This window comes from Callorhinus ursinus, unplaced genomic scaffold (genome assembly GCF_003265705.2).
Source record: "Callorhinus ursinus isolate GAN/ISIS: 27379988/994484 unplaced genomic scaffold, GSC_fseal_2.0 scaffold9, whole genome shotgun sequence".
NCBI classification, from domain to species: domain Eukaryota; kingdom Metazoa; phylum Chordata; class Mammalia; order Carnivora; family Otariidae; genus Callorhinus; species Callorhinus ursinus.
In genome coordinates this window covers 12,216,231-12,225,407 of record NW_027397071.1, presented here as the reverse complement: position 1 = coordinate 12,225,407, position 9,177 = coordinate 12,216,231, and the positions used below count along the sequence as shown (strand labels likewise).

The 9,177-nt window shown below is 38.5% G+C and overlaps 1 pseudogene; it reads right to left on the bottom strand.

The window, feature by feature from the left end:
- Positions 1 to 7,907: 7,907 nt before the first annotated feature.
- The window catches only part of LOC112824305 (BRISC complex subunit Abraxas 2 pseudogene), a 74,545-nt pseudogene continuing 73,275 nt past the window's right edge, over positions 7,908 to 9,177 (bottom strand).

Here is a 9,177-nt window from a genome sequence, read left to right as displayed (position 1 = left end):
AAGTAGCTTGAGAAAACGCATAGACTTATGCAGTTATTAAAATGAAGAATGTCTTTAAATCTTCACTGGGAATATATTCTCTACACTAACACAAAACAATTGTCAGTTAATTTTTACATAACTTAGAAGTATATGTTATTGATCAGAAACAACAACAAAAATATGACAGTGTATCGGTATACGACTGCTTCTGTAAAAAATCACCACAAATTTAGTGGAACAAAACAATACAAATTTATTCTATTACAGTTCCGGAGGTCCAGAGTCTAAAATCGGTGGGTCATTTGGGCTGTGTTCCTTCTGGAGGCTTCAGAGGGAATTCTGTTTCCTTTCCTTTTTCAGCTTCTGGAGACTACTAGCATTTCTCGGCCCGTGGACCTTTCTTTACATAACTCCGACTTCTTTCTTCTGCCATCATATCTTCTACTCCTCATTCACCCTCTTGTTTCTTTCTTATAAAACCATTATTGGGGCGCCTGGATGGCACAGTTGGTAAAGCGTCCAACTCTTGGTTTCGGCTCAGGTTGCAATCTCAGGGTTTTGATCTCAGGGTTGTGAGATTGAGCCCCACGATGGGCTCTGTGCTCAGCGTGGAGTCTGCTGAAGATCCTCCCTCTCCCTCTGCCCCTCCCCTCTGTGTGCACGTGCTCTCTGTTTCTCTCAAATAAATATTTAAAAAATAAAACCATTATCACTAGATTTGCCTCCTTTCTGCTCCCAGTTTACCCAAAATAATCTTAAAATTCCTGATTTCATCACATCTACAAAATCTCTTTGGATGTATAAGGTAACATATTCACAGGTTACAGGAAGTAGGACATCGTCATCTGGTAGAGTGTAAAGTAATACTCAGCCTACCATAGGGTATCCTCTGGCCTCCAAATATTCATGTCCATCCCAAATGCAAAATACATTTGCCCTAACGCAAGGTCCCCCAGAGTATCAAACCATTACAGTATCAACTCAAGCCCCAAATCTCATTAAGTCTCATCCGTTCAAAAATCCCAAACCTCACCATTTAATTTATCTAAATTAGGTATGAGTGGGAGTCTGAGTTGAATACATCCCGGGAAAAAATTCTCTCCATCTGTGGACCTGTAAAACTTAAAAACAAGTTGTCTGCTCCCAAACCACAATGGTGACAAGCATAGGTTAACAGTTACAGGCATTCTCACCCAAAAAGAGAGAAAATGAAAGGAAAAAGGAGTCCTCAGCCCCAAACAATTTCAAAATCCAACTGGGCAAACCCTGTTAGGTTACAAGGCCCGGGAATGGTCTTCTCTGGCACAGCGCTCTGCCTTCTGGGCTCATCATTCTATCTTCTGGGCTCAGAGCTCTATCCTCTATGCCTGCAGCTCCCTCTGAACCATCCTACCCTTGTCATGAAGGGTAGCACATGTTTGCAACTGAGTCATGTTTTTAGCCTATTTTCTCCCTGTAGAATCCTGGAAGTCTGAAAGCCTCCTTTCATTTCATTCCCTCTCTGTCCTTTTCAGTACAAGCTGACAGTGTTTCCGCTCGTATAACATTCTAAACAAACTGAGGGTCTTCTGTGAACATCTCAGGGATTCACTCCATTAGATAAGAGACTCCCCCACAAATCTTTCCGGGATAATCCTATCTCTATTCCCTGCCTCTGCGGAGATGGCTGAGGGGGTCCATGAATAACATGCCTAATCTCCTCAAAGAGCTCTCTGTGTGGCAGGATACTTTGACCTTTAGAGCCATTGGAGGCACTGTCAAGAGATTATCCAGCCAAACCCTTGACTTTATCTCTAGAGTATGCTTTCCTTACAATGAATCCTCTAATGTTAGCATCTTTTACCATCTGGATAGGCTGAGAATCTCTCAATTCAAGTTCTGGTTTCTTTTTGGGTAAGAGGTTTCTCAATTTATCTCTTTCCTCTTGCATTTTACTATCAGCAGCAAGAAACCAAGCCGTACCTTCAGTATTTGCTTGGAAATCATCTCAGCCAAATATCTAAGTTCTTCTACACATTTTGCTTCTAACACAAGTGTAGGACACAATTCTGCTAAAGTTTTCTGCCACTACGTAACAAGAATCCCTTCCCTCTGGGACTCATTTCCTTCTGAGCCCTCAACAGAAGTATCTTTAACATTCATATATCTAGATACATTAACTATTTTGGTATTCCCTAAGATGATACAGGTCTGAGTGTTCCTCACTTCCTTCTGAGCCCTTACCAGCAACAGCTTTAACATTCACATTTCTACCAGTAGTCTGTTTCAGGCAAACTCGGCCTTTTCTATCATTCTCTCAAACTCCTCCAGCCTCTGTTCATACAATTCCAAAACCACTTTTGAATTTTTAGGGATTTGTTAAGCAGCTCTCCACTTTGAGGTACCAAAATAGGCTGTAGTTTCCTATGGCTGTTGTACAAATTATTATGGAAGAAGAGGCTTAAAACAACTCAAATTTATTCTCTAACAGTTTTGGAGGTCAGAAGCCTAATATCAAGATGTTGACAGGGCTGCATCTTTCTAGAGGCTTTTAGGGAGAATTTGTTTCTTGGCCTTTCCCAACTCATAGTCTGCCTGCATTCCCTAGCTAGTGACCACTTACCAGACTCACTACTACTTCTTTCTCCTATAGTCACATCTCCTACTCCACATGGTCTCTCTCAGGGACCACTGTGACTATATTTAGGATCTATCCAGATAATCTAGGATAACTAATCTTTGCATCTCAGGATTCTTAATCACAACTTCAGAGACACTTTTGCTATATAAGGTAACATATTCACAGGCTCTAGAGAGGACATAGATATCCTGGAGGGGTGAGGGGCATTATTCAGCCTGCCATAAACAGCCAATGAGGACCGCTAAGTGGTAAAATGATTAATGATGTATGTTCATTCATTCATTCATTCGTTCATTTCACTCATTCATCAATTATTCATTCATCATTAGTTCCTTCTACATAAAAAAATATCATGCTTGCTGCTGGAGATACAGAGAGAAAAACACAATTCCCATCCTAAGGAATTTAGTGTGTTATATGGAAAAAGACAAAAAGATAAAAAAATTGAAACTTAGTGGATGATAGAGAAAACCTTTAACTCAGACTGAAAGAAAAGGATAGGTCAAGGAAGGTTCAGGGATCAGGACTGACATGTGATGAAAAAGCTGAAATCAGTCAGCCAAATGATGGGACACAGGGCGAGTTCAGGCGGAGGCAATCGCATGAGAAGGAAATCTTTTTCCTATTTCTTAGTTGTTTTAATATTTCAGAGGAAACCATAAATTAGAGTTGTGATAAATGTTAAACAACCATATCTTTTTCCTCTGTTGATCTGTACTTTTCATTCTTAAATAAAAATATGTAATAGTTCCTATCACCACCCATTGCTGATCAGTCTGTGGTTGGACATGAGAATAAGCAAACCTTTTCAGGCTAATGATTACTCAGGTTTTCTCTCTCATATATTGAGACTGAGAAACACAGACTGAGTTAGTTGTTGGTAGGCACTGGAGCTGAGATACCGTGATATAGTGCAGTGGTATATAAGAATCACCTATAGAACTGTTTAAAAATATAAATGTAGGGGCACCTGGGTGGCTCAGTTGGTTAAGCGTCTGCCTTCAGCTCAGGTCACGGTCCCAGCATCCTGGGATCAAACCCTGTGTCAGACTTCCTGCTCAGTGGGGAGTCTGCTTCTCCCTCCCCCTGCTCTTAGGAGCTCTCTCTCTCTCCCTCCCAAATAAATAAATAAAATCTTAAAAAAATATACAAAGTTAGAATGCCAGGCAGAGTTTCTATCTTGAATTCCCACATAAAAATTGGCAAAGTAACTAGACAGCAAAATCATGACCATACAGACAGTATTTACAGCAAAACTATGTGATGAGATATCGCCACAACGTATTACCCAATACAGTTGTGGGTAGGGAAAATTTGCCAACTGCATCAGGAACTGCATGGGGTCTGACAGAAGCGATGTGATATTTGACAGAGTCCAAAACAAGAGAACACCAAAAAGCCAACAGATATTCGCTAGAACATGCTGTGGGCCAATTTGAGAACAATAGCCAAACCCAAGGGAGTGAAAGAGTGAACTCAAGGAGGGCACAGGAGGATTATCTGAGGGGCTGAAGCAGTCTGTCCCCTACAAACTCTCAAACTGACCCACTAGAGCTCCCTTCTGGAATGGGAATCCATATTAAGGAGTAACTACCAGCAATGGGATCAAAATTGATCCCGATAGAACAGAAGCAAAGGAAGAAAATAATCCGGTGGAGAAAGCTGACGGAGCCATAAAATCCCACAAAGCAAGCTACCATATATAATTTTTTTAAACATTAAACATATATACACACACACACACACACACTCATGCATTGAGAAGAAAAAACTCTGAAGTTAGACAAATTACTCAAACCAAGAACCTTTCTGAAAGTGCAGGAAAAATAACCTCACAAAAAAAAATGAGCAAATATAAGTATCAGACTTAAATTCCATACAAATATCTGCAGTTTAGAAAAGAATTAAATGAGGTATTTAATTAAATTAAATACTTATTTGTTTAAAATAAGAATATCTGGCTCCTGAACCGGGAGGTCTTAGCTATTAGTTACTCACAGCTGTTATATAACAGCTGCTTCCCCCCAATATCCACATTATTTACTTTGTTATGCAAATATTCAAGTATCTCCATCTTAGTATCAACAATAAACCTCCAACCACACTTTTTTTGTCTGTATTTTACTAGTTTAATTCTCAGAAGATAGCATTTCTTCTACTTTTTTTCTAGAAGTTCATTGCATCCTACTACATTTATGTGGACTATATTTATCCTCTAAAAAATGGTTTCTGTCTCCAAATGTATCTTGGTCTATTTTTTTTTATTTTATTTTTTTTAAAGATTTTATTTATTTGAGAGAGAGAGAATGAGAGATAGCACGAGAGGGAAGAGGGTCAGAGGGAGAAGCAGACTCCCTGCTGAGCAGGGAGCCCGATGTGGGACTCGATCCCGGGACTCCAGGATCATGACCTGAGCCGAAGGCAGTCGCTTAACCAACTGAGCCACCCAGGCGCCCTATCTTGGTCTATTTTAATGAGAGAATGTGGAGAAAGAAATCAACCAAGGTTAAATCTAGTATCGATTACATAGTGAATGAAATGTATTTTAAATAAACTCCAAGGGGTTAATGGTGAGCTTAATAAATGTATGGTGGAGGACACAGAGTGAAAAATACTTAAGTAACAGATATAAGAAAACTGATTAATCTGGTATACTCTGACTATAAAAAAACATAACAAAACATAAATAGAATAAAGATAATTTCACTATGCGGGGTTTCAAAATGGCTATGACAAATGGCCTCTCACACTTAATTCCTAGGTAATGACCAAAAGCATATATACAATTACTTGAAAAACATTTTATTAAATTTTAGAGCTTATATTTTTGGCTTATAGTTCAGCATAGTTTAGATAGATTGGCATGAATTGTATATAAAATCACCAGTTTCAATATATTAAAACAGAGCACCAGGGAAATGGCAGATTAATATGTAACCAAACAAAAAATTTCATCTGCGATAGTGTCAAATGCATTTGTTATCAGGGAAATACTCAGGGTAGATGTTAAAAGCAAATGATGATATGAAATGTTTCTTCCAAACCTTAAATTATGCATCGAAGTTGATGAGACTGAGCAGGACAAACATTCAAAAAAAGTATTCAAGAACTTGATGCATAAAATGGACTTCTTGCTATTGTATTTTCTATAATATTGTATTCATTTTTATGAATATGCCTAGAATTTCTTCAGTTGCTATAAACAAAGGAAAACACAGCTTTCAGAAGACTCTATCTCATGGTGAGTTTCTCTGTTATATTCAAAATAAATTTATAAAGTAAATATAATAATATGAAATGTATGCAAATTTGTGAGTATAAATCTTATGTTGGCAATTTCATTCATAGCAACTATGAACATCATCAGTCTCCTTTGCAGACCTTATCTACTATATTAGTAAGTTTAAGGAGCATTATATCATAATCAGTACCTTCTGCCTATGTTATCCATTTTACCTACTATGCCACTAAATCCTTTGATTTAAAGCCCCAGTATGTAATCTGGAAATCTAAATAAAAATTAGTACCTACACTGTTCAATTTTATCTCATCTATACTTAAACAGTGGTGCAAAGGCAATTAGCCAGGTGCTTTGATCAATACTTACAGGCAAACTTGTCCAGTTCAGCTATTATCTTGAAAACAGACGTCAAAAATTTGCTTTTCATTTTTATCCTCACTTTTCTATAATTTTAAATGGAAGGTTTAGTTTATTTTATGTTTTGATTTTCAATTTTATGAATTCAAAGTAGAAAGCTGCGAGTTTAGGTTAATATTCCCTGAATTTAGAATGAGTTCCACCCAGATCAAAAAAGGTATTTTATTTTTCTCCAGTCTGAGAAACATTGATACAATCTCTATATTTGAAAAAAAATAGATTATAAAAACAAAATATAGATTCTCGGTACTTATTTTAACCTGTAGCTTATAAGGGTTTTTCCCCCCCTTGGGTTTAAAATGAATCTTCATTCATCGAGATTCATCAAGATTCCCAGTTGGGGCACCTGGGTGACTCTTGGTTTAATCATCTGACTCTCGATTTCAGCTCAGGTCATGATCTCAATGGATGGAGCCCTGCATTAGGCTCTGTGCTCAGCAGGGGAATTTACTTGAGATTCTCTCTCGCCCTCTCCCTCTGTTCCCATGCTCTCCACATGCTCTCTCTCTCTAAAATAATAAATAAAAAAATCTTGAGAAAATTTCCTGAACATTTTATTAAATATCCTTTCTCCACAAATCAAATTAACACAAGGATTTCTCAGATGGTCTAAATGAATTGTATCTCTCACATAGGAACTGAACTAAATCCATTGTGTCTGGACTCTGTCCATCATTAAGTTCAGATCTGGTACCTAATACCTTTCTGTTATCTACTGCTGTATGTCCTCCCTTTAGAACTTCAGAACAGAGACCATAAATGTGGCTAGTGCAAGATAGCAGTCCGTGTAATCCTTCGAAAGAAAATTAATTTATTTATGACATACTTATTTGCATGATTACTCATTGGTAATTAGCATTTGTATATTTTTTAAAGGCAGCCATTTGAAATGCCAGTATATATTAGGCTAGTAGAAAGACGTTAAAACAAAGCCCTCTCTTTCAAACTCTCAAAGTCACATCTGATAAGAGAAGGCAAGTCTGATTTTTTCCAATCAGGTTTCTTATCAAAAAAATTTTTCTGGCGAAGATGAACTTGGCTCATCATAGGAAGAAGATTCTGTGGATGCTGTCGCTAAACTCACTTTCTTTTGAAAAACATAAATTTTGAGACATGATAGTGCAAAGAGTAAGTTTTTCATATATAGACCAATTATAGAACATTCATAGACTACTTGTGCTTAATATTTAATTTCTAATTTATTTTAAAGAATAGGAATTATGTTCATAAATTTTACTTTCCCTAAATATACCAGTATATCCATGAATAGTACCAGAATTAGAACAATTTGATATTCTTTTTAAAAAAATTTTATCTATTTTTTTTAATTTTTTTGAGGCGGGGAGGGACAGAGGAAGAGGGAGACAAGCAGACTCCCTGCTGAGTGGGAAGCTGGACCCTGAGACCGTGACCTGAGCTGAAATCAAGAGTTGGATGCACAACCAACTGAGCCACCCAAGTGCCCGGACCATTTGAGATTCTTAATGATTCTCTGTTGAAACCTGCACACTGGGTCAAAAGGTGAGGGCCCACAAATGCTAGGCTCCTACAAGTTCTGTGCATAGGGATTCTCCCCTTTGGAGTCCAGGGATTTGAGTAAGCAGCCTCCCATTAAGTCCTCAACTTAACTTTTTTCTCAACAAGTAATCAAGTAAAAAAGTCCCTATTAAAGAGTCTATGGGGGTCAATCAGATTTTCATAATCACTGTTATCTGATGTCTCAACTCTGTCTCCAGCTACTCGTAGGGAAGGAAGGTCTTCTCTGCTTCCAGGACACTTCAGTCTGTCCTTGGCAGAAGCCGAGTTCAAAGAGCCCATGATCTGAGGTCCAGGCGTAAGGATACAACTTTCAATGTGAGAAGTACTTTCTTGATTGTATGGGTACAATAAAAAAAGAGAGAGAGAGAGAGAGGAGGATCAGAGGAATCTGTATCTCACCGTGTGCTTCTACCTTCAGCTACAAACCTTGCTATGACATCTGAGGACCAAACACTGGTTCCAAATTTTCAGATGGCATCTGGCTGCTTAGCGTCATCACCTGCTACAATCTTCTTTTGTTCTATACGTTTTCCCTCTGAGTGATTTGTCTTCTTAATATGTTCACTTCGGCCTGACAAGATTCAGCAACTAGCTCAGTCTTCCACATCTGCACACCCTGGCTTGTGTGAAGTGTGTTATAAACCTGTAAATCATCCTGATTTCTTTCATCATTCCATCCTTGTCAAAAAAGTCAGTACCATCTTCTTTCATAACTTTGGCATATCTCTGGGAGGTATTTATGACTGAAGGCACTTTGCTCTCACGCTGGCTAGTATTGCCTAGGTTGGGAAGAACAAAGGATTTCCTTTTAGTTCTTCCAATTTAGCCTAAAGAAAACGCATTTATTCTAAAGCATGAGTGGGAGTGTTGGTGACAGAGATGAAGCTGAAGAGCAAGAAGATGAGATCCTGCACACAGGGGATGCAGGGGAGCTGCTCATGGATAACCTGCTCTTGGCATGTTTCTACTGTATGTTTCACTGGAATCTGTACCGCCAATAACTCTCTTTCTCCAATCTTTAAGGATCCCATCCAAACTCTGTTCGTTAATTTTGCTTGTGCAGTCATAAAAACTCAAACGTTTTGAACAAGGCTGATGACAGGTCTCTACTGTTTGCGAAATTTTGTTCTGTTGCTTTGTGAGTCAGTGCTAAAGGTTTCATGTTGTCTTACCTCCTCCAGCAAAAATCCTTCCTTGAATGATCCCTTACAAATAGAAGCCCCGAAATATAGTCATGCTTAGGCTGGCACCTCCATGGAGAGGGTCAGTCTGGTCCTGGCAAGAAAGGGTAAAGGGAGGCAAATGAGGCTCTGGTTGACCCATGCCTGTGCTTGGGACTCCTGACTCCAGATGAGGGTGGATCTAGGTCCACACTGAC